Consider the following 13,872-nt stretch of genomic DNA (forward strand, 5'->3'; position numbering starts at 1 on the left):
TGGACAGAATGAGGCTGTGAACAAACCAAACCTCAAGGTCTACGTCTCAAAGTCCATTAAAGCAAGGTTTTAGTCTCAAAGACACATCCCTGGTAACTTTGACACTGCAGGAAAGAGCAGACACGTCCTTTCTGGCCAGCAAAGTCCATCCTGAGTTCCTGTCAGAGACTGCACAGAACATGAGTGCCCTGGACAGCCCTAAATCTGCTTTTACCACCATCAGATGTTCTGTAAGCACAGCAGTCAAAGCACAACTCATGTAGGTTTGGGTATTTTTAGCTAAGGCTGTTTGCCAGGTTTCTCAGATTTAGAGAGGAATTCCCAGTAAGATGTGACTTTATTCACAGATGCACTCTTTTTTGGGTGTTATTTTGAAATTATAAACTGTATTACATTAAGCAAAGTATGTCAACTTCAATAGAGTTCCTGGTGTTTTCAAGTATTTTCCCTCTTCTCTTAAAAAATGGAAAATAAACATCAGTGCTTCAACTAAACATTATCTACCCTAACCAGGGAGGGCAATACTGGATCCACACATTTGGATGCTTTTGCAATTGGTGTTTGAAGCAACTTCTTTTGTAGACAACTGTTTCACTAAGTAAATTAAGGCTTTCACATTCAGCCCCTTCCTTTAGGTAAGGATTATGAACCAGAAAAGGAGGGAAGAATTACTCGGTGTGTAACTGAAAGGCCAAAGTCCTACCCAAGAAACCAGATGTGACAACAGCTCATTTACAACCCAGTGAGAAAACAAACAAAAATGCACACAGAAAGATTCAGGAGTCATGTGAAGATGAATATAAAAATGGAACATGAGTCACGTGTTTTAGAGATTCGAGCAGATGATTGGGGGCTAGAAAGGTGTCAGTGGATGGCACAGGAAGAGTTTTGAGGAAGAGCTGGAAGGAGAAACATGGCAAGAAATCTGCTGTTCTACACAGACCTGCAGTAGGAAAAACAGTTTAAAACTTCTGAAGGAACAAAGTAATAAAACTCACAGAGCCCAGGAGCAGAAGAGATTAAATACTTGCCAAAAAGCATCAAAACTAAGCTCATGGACATGCATTAAAAACTGAATTCCTCCAATTCATGAATTCCACTTTTTTGCTTCGGGACTGAACTTGGTGATAAAACTGGTCCAAAGTCACAAAACGTACCAGGGACAACAAAAGGTCAAGACCAAATTCCTTTTAGTTAAGGAAAACTGGAAAAGATTCTGTTCCCGTATTCATCCAGTAGAGATTAATACTTTTTAAATTATTAATTTTAATTTTAATTTTTGTACTCAAGCCTGCCAATTTTGTGGGTTTTTTGACTATGTGAGGAATGATCTGAAATCTATCAGCTCGCAGTTTAATTTAAAAAAAAAACAAAACCAAACAAATACCAAACTGTCCCGGCATTGCATATCATTTTGTGCAAAGCCAGACCTTTGTGAGGGTCTTTTTAAAAAAAGCTAAAAAGTAAATGTTATTAAGGAAGAACAACTTACCAGTCCTTCGACCAAGAGCAGCTATTTTGCTTACAGTGAGCAAATCAATTCCTCCACACATCTGCAGGGAAAATGGGGTATTAAAACACTTGAATTAAAATTACAAATAATAAAGAAATCCTAAGCACCAAACATTAGCCTGTGAGTATTACACAAGTCCCATCCCTGAATGAAAAAAAACAAACAAGCATTACAGATGACAGCATATGCTACAAAAGACATTTTATAAAAAACTTTCAAGTATCACCAGGGAATATGTTATCAAAGAACCTGTGCAAACCACCCAAGAAATTCAGGCCCCGTCCTGTACTCAAATCCCTTGAGAAATTACCACCAGACAAACATAGATAACCATATATTGCTCTTCCAAGAAAAGACAACTCCAAAGAACTCAGAAAAGTAAACAAAGGACAGGTAAAACTGCCTTTATTGTAATACCTGTTCAGCACAAACAGCATCAGGGCAATCCAGGAAAGGTGCAGACCATTAAGGCTGAAGTGCTCAATTTTGTATTTAGCATGGAACATGCAGGTCAGCCAAGATCTGCTCCTGACACTGCGGGGTTTAATTTTAATCTTTAATTTTGCTATTTTTTGAAGAGCAGGTCAGTTAAAAGTTGCAGCTTTAGACATTTCAGCATTTAACACTAGGAACACAAGTCTTGGGTCTCACAGGCTCAGTCCCCTCATTATCATCAGACTGGTCTTGCCTTCATTGGAACAGACTGTGCAATATCTGTGATTTTGACCCTCTAAACTGAAAATTCCCATGGGATTTCAGATATGCTCCGTTGTTCTCAAGGTATGAGATCATTTCTAAACACCAACTCTTAGTTCTCACAGATCCCATCAGACAGTTACACAACCAAGTTCCAGAACACACTGACACACACATTTGCACATCAACCCTGTTTGCTGCAGGACATCCATCAATTCATAAAAATGTGACCTACACTGCAATAACAATATTCTATCCTTGCCAAGCATCAGCCTTTGTGTTCCCAAAACCAAGACACAGGCCCCAAAAGTCTCCTCTACAAATACCTGAAGTCTCCTGTTACTGCTGTTCCTATTGTCAAATGTGAGTTCTACAATATCCCCAACCGTTAATGCTACAAACTCAGTAAGTACAAAATACAATCAAAGTTTAACGCAGGTTCTCCCTGGTGAAATGGGACATTGAATGAAATGGATTTCTATGAAAATACTGCCCTTTTCCACAAATACAAGGCACATGTATCTATATACACAGATTATAAAAATAACAAGCCACTTCACAAATAGCCTGGGTAAACTCAGATTTATACAGAAGTAGCACATAAACATGACATTATTTGAAGACAGTCTACCTGTATCTGCAAAAAAAAAAAAAAGGCTTTCTAAAAGTGCAGATACTTTACAAAATGTATCCCTTCCATATTGTGGTGGTTTGAAAAACCTTTTCTCTGAGATAGTAATGGTTTGCCCCACTGATAATACTGGACCAATCAATAGTCCACGTGCGCCCTACGGAAATTCCATACCCACAGAAACGGAAGAGAAGGTAGTGAAGGTAGTGTAGAAGGAGGGTAGCCATGATCTGAGCCACGAGGAAGCAGGGGGCCAGTGAGCCCCTCTGGGGGCCAAGGGCCCAGCCCCCAGCTGAGGTCACAGGAGACCCGGTATAGTGTCAATGCTGGACCGGGTCCTGTAATCAAGAGCTGGAAAAGTTTCCTTACTGTCAGCAGCAGCAGAAGACACTGAAAGCGGCAGCGGAGCAGTCCTGAACAGAGACAACAGTGGCTGAAAGCCAAAAGGTAGCCAGGAGCAACAAGATAACGTGAAGCCGACTGAAAGACGCAGAGATGTTCCTGCAGGAGGGAGAGCTGGCAATAAAGCAGAGGAAAACTCAACAGAGCTGGTTTGGGGTAAGACTGTATTACTTTCCCAAACCCCAGAGACTCCTTGAAGAGGAGGGGTGGACTTCCAAACCGTTAGGGAGTCCCGAAATGCAGTAGCAGCTCGAGAGAGGGAGAAAGGAGCTGAAAACCCGGAGTTGTCCTGAGAGCTGAGCCAGGACGGAATGGGGGGAGGTGGCCGTGCCCTCTGCTGCTGCTGTTGCTGCTTCTATTCTGCTACTGAGCTGAGACAGAGCAGAAGAGCTTTGGTAAGACTGAACTGAAAGCTGCCTTCAATGTTCTAACCCAAGAGGAGTGAAGATCTACAAGGAAATTCCCCGAAGGCTCGGGCTCAGGGTTGAAATTTCCACAAAGTGAGAACAAAAATCCTAACTGCTATATTTAAATCTGCTGCCCTTGGGAAAAATGGAGGACACTAACCAGTGCCACAAAAACCTGAAATGAGGGAACTGTGGCCTGAGAAGTGATAAAAAGACTCTTTTCTTCTTGGACTTTTATTGAAGAAGAGGAGAAATTTAATGTAATGTAAATATATATGTGGGTGTAAATAAACCTTTGTAAATATTTTCCCCTTCCCCCAATAAGGACTGGTTGTGTTTTATCTGAAAACTCTCCACATGAGCTGAAAAAGATATCAAGTCCATACCATCACTAAACCCTCTCACAGGGGCAAACTGTAGGAGGGGGGTTTGAACTTAAAAATTAGATTTTGGGAGTTTCAAACCACCACAACCTCACACCAAGGGACCCACAGTAAGAGAAGCCCTTCGAGTTCCCTGACTGCGGGAAGAGCTTTGGCTGCTGCTCCAACTCCCTCAGCCATCAGAGGACCCCCATTGGATGATCCACAGGGACCCACGTTGGGCACAGACCTGGTGACCCATGGTCCAGGTGATCCATGCTGGGAAGTGTATTGGGTTTTAGATGGCCGTGTTTTGGTTCCTGGGGGGCTCCAGGGGTGGGTTCTGTGAGCAGTTGCCAGAAGCTTCCCCCATGTCCAGCCCCTGTCTCGACCCCCCTGACAGTGAGGGTGACTCAGGGTCTTGTGAACTGATCCCTTGGGGCAGATTAGAGTTAGTTTATCTATATCTATGTCTATATTTATATCTATCTATATATGTAGGGTTTAGTTTAGAACAATTTTGTCTAAATGTAAAGTAGATTTGGAACAGTTTTGACTCCTGTCTATAGTGATATAAAAACACAAAAATAGCACTTCCTCTCTCTGACTCCAAACCCAGCCTGTCCCCTCCAGGGGTGAGTGTTCCCCCCTCTGCCCCGGGCAGTTCCATTGCCCTTGGGCAGCAAAGTCCCCACTGCTTCTGCAACTGAGAGTGTTGGAACCATGGACCATTAACATTCCAGTCTCTCCCAGCTCTGCATGCCAAAAGTCAAGAGGGTTCAACCTGTCACCTCAAAGTGGATCAATTCCACTGAAAATGGCTCAATCCCACCCCAAAATTCCTGTGTTTCTTATTTTCCCTATGTAATTCTGCGACTGCCGGTGCCACTCCTCAGCTCTCCGCAGGCTGAGGCTTGGCCTTGCACTTTTGCCTTTGCTGGATTTCTTCATTAAATATTTTTCTCTCCCTGAAAACAAAAATATGGAAGGTTTTCAATAATCTGGACATCTTTGCAGTGCTGGAACAGAACATTTTCCACGTTTAATCATTTGTTCCCATCCGTCCCAGGAAGGAGGACACTGAACTCTTCCACAGAAACAGAAAACTAGTAACAAAAATTCAGAGATTACTAAAAATGAAAAATACCTTTTGCTCACAGGTGACCCTTTCATGTCCTTCTCTTCTGCCTTCTTCCAATCGATGTTATCCATGGCAGCAGTTGCCTAGATGATGGCCAAAAAAAGCATTTAATTAATTTATAATCATTCCAGAAAACTGAATCACAAGTGGGGATTTGAAACTACCTCAGGGGAGCACATTTGGAGAAAAGGGTTCCTCAGTCACTTAGAAAATTTGGCTGAAACTGCTTGTTGTGGGCCTGAAACTCTTAAATAAATAATACAAACTCATCCTGCATCCTTCTCAGGGGAGTATTTTTATCCCTAGATTTTCTCCAGTGATTTTGTCTCTACACAAATCAATGTTCTCCTGGGAAAAGCACCAAGTATATGAGACAAGAAACTGTAAAAACAACCAACCCACCCACCCTCCACACAAAGAACAACCCAAGAAAACCCCAAGAACTTGCCAAATTAAATAAACCCCTGAAAACCAGGCTTTAAAGCATTTCAGAAGTAAATAAAATACATGAGAAATCAGTCCTTCTACCTTCAACAAACTGCCTCAAGCTTCTCCTTTCTGTGCTAAAAAATCATCATTTCAGTGAGTCAGGCTGTAGACAGGTATGAACTTTGCTGCCCAGCTCAGCCACCAGTGCCCCTAAAGGTCCCCCAGAAAAGGGGATTGAGGGCGTCCTGGGTGGGCTCTGGATGGATTTAGGGGGTCCTTGGGGGTCTGTGGGGTGGTCCTGGCACCTTTAGGGTGAGCTGGATGCCCATTGAGGGGGAGGTGCCCTCCCAAAGACCCCCGAGCAGGTTGACACAGGGGAACGCAGGGGGGGTCCCCATTCCCGATCCATTCTGGGGCCGGTTTTACCGTCCTCAACCTCGGCTCCTTCCTGCATCACATCTATCATATGACATCACATCCTCCTCTGTGACATCACATCTTGTCTATGATGTTGCATCCATCATATGATATCACACCTCTCGCATGACATCACAACTCCACTGTGACATCACATTCTCCCTGTGACATCACATCTTCCTCTGTGACATCACATCCTCCATGTGACATAACATCCTCCTCTCTGACGTTACATCCTCCTCTGTGACATCACATCCTCCCCATGACATCACATCCTTCTCTGTGACATCGCAGCTCCCCTGTGACATCACATCCTTCCTGTGACATCACATACTCCTATGTGAAATCAAAGCTCTCCTATGACATCACAGCTCCCTATGACATCACATCCTCCTCTGTGAAATCACATCCTCCTCTGTGACATTGCATGTCTCCTATGACATCAAATCCTCCTCTGTGACATCACATCCTCCTCCATGACATCACAGCTCCCCTGTGACATCATATCCTCCTCTTGAATATCACATCCCCCTCTGTGACATCGCATGTCTCCTATGACATCACATCTCTCTCTGTGACATCACATCCTTCTCTGTGACATCATAACCTCCTCTATGACATGACATCCTCCTCTGTGACATCGCATGTCTCCTATGACATCACATCCTCCTCTGTGACATCTCGTCCTCTTCTGTGGTATCACATCCTCTTCTGTGACATCACCTGTCTCCTATGACATCACATCTTTTCTGTGACATCACAGCTCCCCTGTAACATCACATCCTTCCTAAGAAATCAGATGCTTCCTGTGACATCACATCCCTGCTCCGTGACATCACATCCTCCTCTGTGACATCACATCTTCCTCTGTGACATCAGAGCTCCCCGTGACATCACCTCCTCCTCTGTATCAGCACATCCTCCTCTGTGACACCACAACTCCCTGTGACATCACATCCTCTTCTGTGACATCACATCCTCTTCTGTGAAATCACCTGTCTCCTATGACATCACATCCTTTCTGTGACATCACAGCTCCCCTGTGACATCACATCCTCCTCTGTTATATAACATCCCCCTCTGTGACATCACATGTCTCCTATGACATCAGATCTCACTCTGTAACATCACATCCTTCTCTGTGACATCATATCCTCCTCTGTGACATCTCATCCTCCTCTGTGAAAACACAACTCCTCTGTGACATCACATCCTCCTCTGTGACATCGTATCCTCCTCTGTCAGATCACATCCTCTTCTGTGACATCGCATGTCTCCTGTGACATCACATCCTCCTCTGTGATATCACATCTTCCTCTGTGACATCACATCCCCCTCTGTGACATCACATCCTCCCCATGAAATCACATCCTTCTCTGTGACATCGCAACTCCCCTGTGACATCACATCCTTCCTGTGACATCACATGCTTCCTGTGACATCACATCCCACTCCGTGACATCCCATCCTCCTCTGTGACATCACATCCTCCTCTGTGACATCACAGCTCTTCGTGACATCACATCCTCCTCTGTGACACCACATCCTATTCTGTGACATCACAACTCCCCTGTGACATCACATCCTCCTCTCTGACATCACATCCTCTTCTGTGACATCACATCTTCCTCTGTGACATCACATCTCTCCTATGACATCAGATCCTCCTGTGTGATATCGCATGTCCCCTATGACCTCACTTCCTCCTCTGTAATATCACATCCCCTTTTGTGACATCACAATTCTCCTATGACATCACATCTCTCTCTGTGTCATCACATCCTTCTCTGTGACATCACATCCTCCTCTGTGACATCACATCCTCCTCTGTCATATCGCAGCTCCCCTATCACATCACATCCTCCTCTGTGACAACTCATCCTCCTCTGTGACAACACAGCTCCTCTGTGAAATCACATCCTCCTCTGTAACATCATATCCTCCCATGTCTCCCATGTGACATCACATCCTTCCTGTGACATCACATGCTTCCTGTGACATCACATCCCCCTCCGTGACATCACATCCTTTTCTGTGACATCACATCCCCCTCTGTGACATCACAGCTCTTTGTGACATCACATCCTCCTCTGTGACATCGTATCCTCCTCTGTCAGATCACATCCTCTTCTGTGACATCACATGTCTCCTATGACATCACAGCCTCCTCTGTGACATCAGAGCTTCCCTGTGACATCACATCCTCTTCTGTGACATCGCATTCTCCTCTGTGACATCACATCCGTCTCTATGATATCCCATGTCTCCTGTGACATCACAGTTCTCCTGTGACATCACATCCTTCCTGTGACATCACATCCTCCTCTGGGCATCAAATCCTCCTCTGTGACATCACATCCTCCTCTGTGACATCACAGCTGCCTTTGACATCACATCCTACTCTGTGACATCACATCCTCCTCTGTGACATCGCAGCTCCCCTGTGACATCACAGCTCTCCTGTGACATCACATCCTTCCTGTGACATGACTTCTTCCTCTGTCACATCACATCCTCCTCTGTGACATCACACCTCCTCTGTGACATCACAGCCTTCTCTGTGACATCATGTCCTTCTCTGTGACATCACACCTCCTCTGTGACATCACAGCCTTCTCTGTGACATCACATCCTTCCTGTGACATCACATCCTCCTCTGGGCATCAAATCCTCCCCTGTGACACCACATCCTCCTCTGTGAAATCACATCCTCTTCTGTGACATCACAGCTCCCCTGTGACATCACATGTCTCATCTGACATCACATCCTTCCTGTGACATCACATAATCCTCTGTGACATCAGAGCTCTCCTGTGATATCACATCCTCCTCAGTGACATCACGTCCTCTTCTGTGTCATCACATCCTCCCCTGTGACATTGTATCTCTCCTATCACATCACAATCTCCTCTGTTACATCCCATCCTCCTCTGTGACATCTCATGTCTCCTGTGACATCACATCCTCCTCTGTGACATCACAGCTCCCTGTGACATCACATCCTCCTCTCTGACATCAGAACTCCCCTGTGACATCACATCCTCCTCTGTGACATCACATCCACCTCTGTGACATCGCATGTCTCCTATGGCATCACAGCTCCCTGTGAAATCATATCTCCCCTGTGCCATCACATCCTTCTCTGTCACATCAGATCCTCCTCTGTGACATCAGAGCACGTCTGTGACATCACATCCTCCTCTGTGACATCACATCCTCCTATGTGACATTCACAGTTCCCCTGTGACATCACATCCTCCTCTGTGAAATCACATCCTCTTCTGTGACATCACAGCTCCCCTGTGACATCTCATCCTCCTCTCTGACATCACAGTTACCCTGTGAGATCGCATGTCTCCGATGACATCACATCCTCCTCTGTGACATCACAGCTCCTCTGTGACATCACAGTTACCTGTGACATCACATCCTCCTCTGTGACATCACATCCTCCTCTGTGACATCGCATGTCTCCTATGACATCACAGCCCCCTGTGACATCACATGCCTCCCACACACATTTATTTTTTTGGAACAGTGTTACTACTAATACAGATGTGTGGGCTTTGGGGTTTTGGGGCCAATGTAGCCTTCTTTTTCCTATTCATATGGTTTCCAATACCTTGTTAGCTTGTCATCCCCCCAGTTTTACACCCCCAAATAACATGTTTTTCCTCTCCCCCTGTGAACCATCACTACTTTTCTCAACCATCTTCCATCCAAGCCAGCAGCTCTCTTCCCTGCCAGTGCTGCTGCTTGGAGAACCAGAAATCCTGGGCTGTCCTTTGCATGTTGACAAACAAAGCAGTGGCTTCTTCCCCTGGGGACTGAAAGTGTCACCTCCCCCAGACTGGGGCCTGGAATTCCAAGCACATTCCTGACCTTGGGTTTCACAGTTACCCATCAGTTTGGGGGAAGGGAAAAGAAAAAAGGTGAAGAGATTACAGCAGCAAGTAAACTGGGGCTAAGTGTACCTTCATTTTCTCAAGCTGTTCTGGAGAAATAAATAAAAATAGTACTATGGGGGAAAAACAAGCTGAAGCCAGGTATCAGTTTACTGAATTTGATCAGGGAATACAGAATAAGAACATGCCTGCAAACACACATCTGCACTAACTTCTCAAACTGTACACTGCAAAATCTGACCCCAAGGAGTCTGTACAAAACAGTGGGAATGGAATCAGAGAGGGGAAGGAGAAAATCCTCAGCAGGGCCTGTCCCAGTCCAGGGGCATTACTGAGCAGCACCTACATTTCCATGGCTCTCTGGGCTGGGAATTTTTCATGTGTGCCAAACAGCACATCTTGAAGCTGCTTCCCATTGAAATACTAGAGACATTTCAGGGCATCTGAACAGCCAGATTCTTAAAGCACAACGACCTCAAGGCAAGGGAAGAAGTGAGATTCAGTGGCACTTGGCAGAAGCTGCCCAGGGCATTGTGTCAAATGGGTATTTACCCAAAGGAGCAACAAGCTCAAGCCATCAGGGAAAGAGCAAGATGATGAAAGGATGTTAGTTGCTGAGAATTTCTTTGGGAAGAAGTAGACTGTTCACTTGAGAAAGAAATCTGCAATATACCATGGAACCTTATTCAAAGTCCAGCTGGAAAATACCTTGTTGTTAAAAGTGTGAAATAAATCCTAAAGTGCCAACAAATATGTGATTTCCTCTTTATTCCCAATCACTAATTAAAGAAACATAACTCAGATGTGATCTCACTCTGTGCTCCAGTGACATTAACATTAGAACAATATTGTCACTGTCTATTTGTCTCTTGTGCTCCTCACTGGAAGGCATTTGGTGCACCCCTGGATATCCTGCTAATGAGTGAAAAAACTAACCCTTCTAAAGTTCCAGATTTTCCTCACCTGTTTGGACACAGTTGGACAAACTGGACCAAGTTATTACTTGAAAGCCATCTGCTGGATTTAGCATTAATTACTCCTTGTTTTGATGGTAGAGGAAAAAAGCTCACACAACACAATCTCTGTGGACCCAACAGAGAAAACATCCCCAGGGTCTTTTAGAGCACAAACCTGCAAACAGGGATGACAGGTCAGAGAATCACAGAATCATCAAGGTTGGAAGAGACCTTCCAGATCTTCTAGTCCAACTGTCAACCCAGCACCACCACAATCACCCCTAAACCCCATCCCAAAGTGCCACATCCAGATGCCACCTGAATGCTTCCAGAGACTCCACCACCTCCCTGGGCTACTTGTTCCAATGCCTGAACACTCTCTCAGTGGAAAAAAGTTTCTCTGCTATCTAATCTGAACCTCACCTGATGCAACTTAAATCCGTTTCCTCTCTTCCTGTCACTAAAGGCTTTGCAGAACAGACCAACCCCCACCCCACTAAAAACCTCCTTCCAGGTCATTGTAGAGAGCAATGAGGTCCCCCCTGAGCCTCCCCTTCTCCAGACTCAACAGGCCCAGTTCCCTCAGCCGTCCCTCAGCAGACATGTTTTCCAGAGCCTTCCCCAGCTCCGTTCCCTTCTCTGGACACGCTCCAGCCCCTCCAGGGCCTTTTGGCACTGAGGGGCCAGAACTGGACACAGCACTCCAGGTGGGGCCTCCCCAGTGCCCAGCACAGAGGGGCAATCGGTTCTCTGCTCCTGCTGGCCACACTCTTCTCCACAAAGGCCACGATGCCCTTGGCCTTCTTGCCCCACTGGGCACACTCTGCCTCATATCCAGTCTCTGTCAAGCAGCACCCCCAAGTCCCTTCCTGCTGAGCAGCTCTCCAGCCCCTCTGCCCCCAGCCTGGAGCGTTCCAGGGGGTTGTTGGGACCCAAGGGCAGGTCCTGACACTTGGCCTTATTGATCCAGCCTGTCCAGATCCCTCTGCAGAGCCTTCCTGCCCTCCAGCACATCCACACTCACATCCAAATCAGTCAGTCTCCCAAACAGACCAAAGTCTGACCACCAGCAGTCCAAGGTGTCAGTTCTGCTGCCCCCTCCTTCCTCCACCCACAATGGAAAACTCCATCATTTTGGGGTCTCTGTGCCCATTGCCTCCGACCACTACATCCCCCACCAGTCACAGAATCATGGAATGGTTTGGGTTGGAAGGGACCTTAAAGAGCATCTCAGTCCAACCCCCTGCCATGGGCAGGGACACCTTCCACTAGACTCAGAGCTCAGAGCCCCATCCAACCTGGCCGTGAACACTTCCAGGGATGGGGCAGCCAGAACTTCTCTGAGCAACCTGTGCCAGGATCTCACTACCATCACAGTCCAGGAATTCTTCCTAATATCCCATCTAACCCTTCCCTTTCTCGGTGTGAAGCCATTCCCCTTGTCCTGTCACTCCAGGCCCTTGTAAATAGTCTCTCTCCATCTTTCTTGTTGGCTCCCTTCAGGCACTGCAAGGCCACAATTAGGTCACCCCAAAGCCTTCTTTTCTCCAGCCTGAACAATCCTAATTCTCTCAGCCTTTCCTCACAGCAGAGTTGCTCCATCCCTCTGATCCTCTTGCTGCTCCCCTCTGGACTCGCTCCAATAGGTCCATGTCCTTCCTGTGCTGGAGCCCAGAGCTGGAGGCAGCTCTGCAGGGGTGACAACATTACAGCCCTGTGTGTTCCAGCAAGGACACTGTGGAACCTCTTGGAGTAAAGGGGCCATTGTGACACTGTAGGGCCTTCTGGAGCCAAAGGAACCCTGGGACACTGTGGAATCTCATGGAATCAAGGGAGCATTGTGACAGTGTGAAAACTCACAGAATTAAGAGGCCACTGTGACACTGCAGGGCCTCATGGAACCAAAGGAACCCTGAGACTTTTCAGAACCCCATGGAAACAAGGGGCCACTGTGACACTGCAGGGCTCATGGAGACAAAGGGACTCTGGGACACTGTGGACCTCAAGAAATCAAGGGCCCATATTGGCACTGTGGAACTTCGTGGAATCAAGGGGCCATTGTCACACTGCAGGGTCCCATGGAAGCAAAGGAATCCCTGTGACATTGTGGAACCTCATGGAATCAAGGAGACATTGTGACACTGTGGAATCTCATGGAACCAATGGGACATTGTGACACTGCAGGCCTCATGGAACCAAAGGAATCCTGGGACACTTTGGAATCTCATGGAACCAAGGGGTCACTTTGATATGTGGGGTCTCCTACAACCAGAGGAGTCCTGAGACATTTTGCAAACCCATGGAATCAAGAGTCCATTATCACACCGCAGAGTCTTATGAAGCCAAATGGACCCTGAGACTCTGTAGAACCTCATGGAATCTGTTGGTCATTCCCACACTGTAAAATCTCATGGATACTGTCAGATTCTCATTAAAAGACACCTCTGCCCAAATTCAGCTGCAAAGGAGACCATGTGCCAAAGTCAGCAGTCCAGGTTTGATTTAACAGTAAATAGGAGGGAGAGAGAAAGAAAGAAATAGAAAGAGAGAGAGAGAAGAAGGTGGTGGTGAGAAGACAGTGAGACAGAGACGCAGTAAATGTATCACCCCATGTAGATTCCTGAGGCTCCCACCGGTCCTTTCACCCTGCTCTGCTCAGTGGAGGGTCCCCAAGTTGTGCTTCTGGGCTATCACTTTTATACAGCCCAAGCCCCGGGTATTCAGGGGGGTAGATGCTGTTCCCACAGCTTGGGCTGGCACGTCTACAAGGACTTACTTCCTTTCCCACAGTTTGCCACGGTGGGAGTTTTGCCCGCTGTGCTTCCAGTCTGCAGGTGGGAATCTTTGTCTGGATGGGTTCCCCAGACCTGCCTTACCAGCCCTGCCTTCCTCTTGGGGCTGTCTGCTCTTTCCCCCAGTCTGCACAGTGCAATTCTGTCCTGGGGGCTACTTCCAAAGCTTCACCTCCCTTTAGGCCTTGGAATTAAAGGTCTTTCTGTTTGCCACCAGTGCT

At 46.4% G+C, this 13,872-nt stretch overlaps 2 long non-coding RNA genes across 2 annotated transcripts; both read right to left on the minus strand.

Moving 5' to 3' along the window:
* Window positions 1–546: 546 nt before the first annotated feature.
* On the minus strand, window positions 547–3,357 carry LOC116781547. Its single transcript, XR_004354900.1, has 3 exons — window positions 3,210–3,357; window positions 1,493–1,553; window positions 547–943 (listed from the first exon to the last, which is right to left on the minus strand). It is a non-coding gene; the product is annotated as an uncharacterized LOC116781547 (long non-coding RNA).
* Window positions 3,358–4,859: 1,502 nt separating this feature from the next.
* LOC116781555 lies at window positions 4,860–5,931 on the minus strand. The gene is made up of 3 exons (XR_004354903.1): window positions 5,887–5,931; window positions 5,159–5,235; window positions 4,860–4,979 (listed from the first exon to the last, which is right to left on the minus strand). It is a non-coding gene; the product is annotated as an uncharacterized LOC116781555 (long non-coding RNA).
* Between the last annotated feature and the right edge of the window lie 7,941 nt (window positions 5,932–13,872).

The sequence above is a fragment of the Chiroxiphia lanceolata genome (genome assembly GCF_009829145.1).
Source record: "Chiroxiphia lanceolata isolate bChiLan1 chromosome W unlocalized genomic scaffold, bChiLan1.pri scaffold_57_arrow_ctg1, whole genome shotgun sequence".
NCBI lineage: Eukaryota > Metazoa > Chordata > Aves > Passeriformes > Pipridae > Chiroxiphia > Chiroxiphia lanceolata.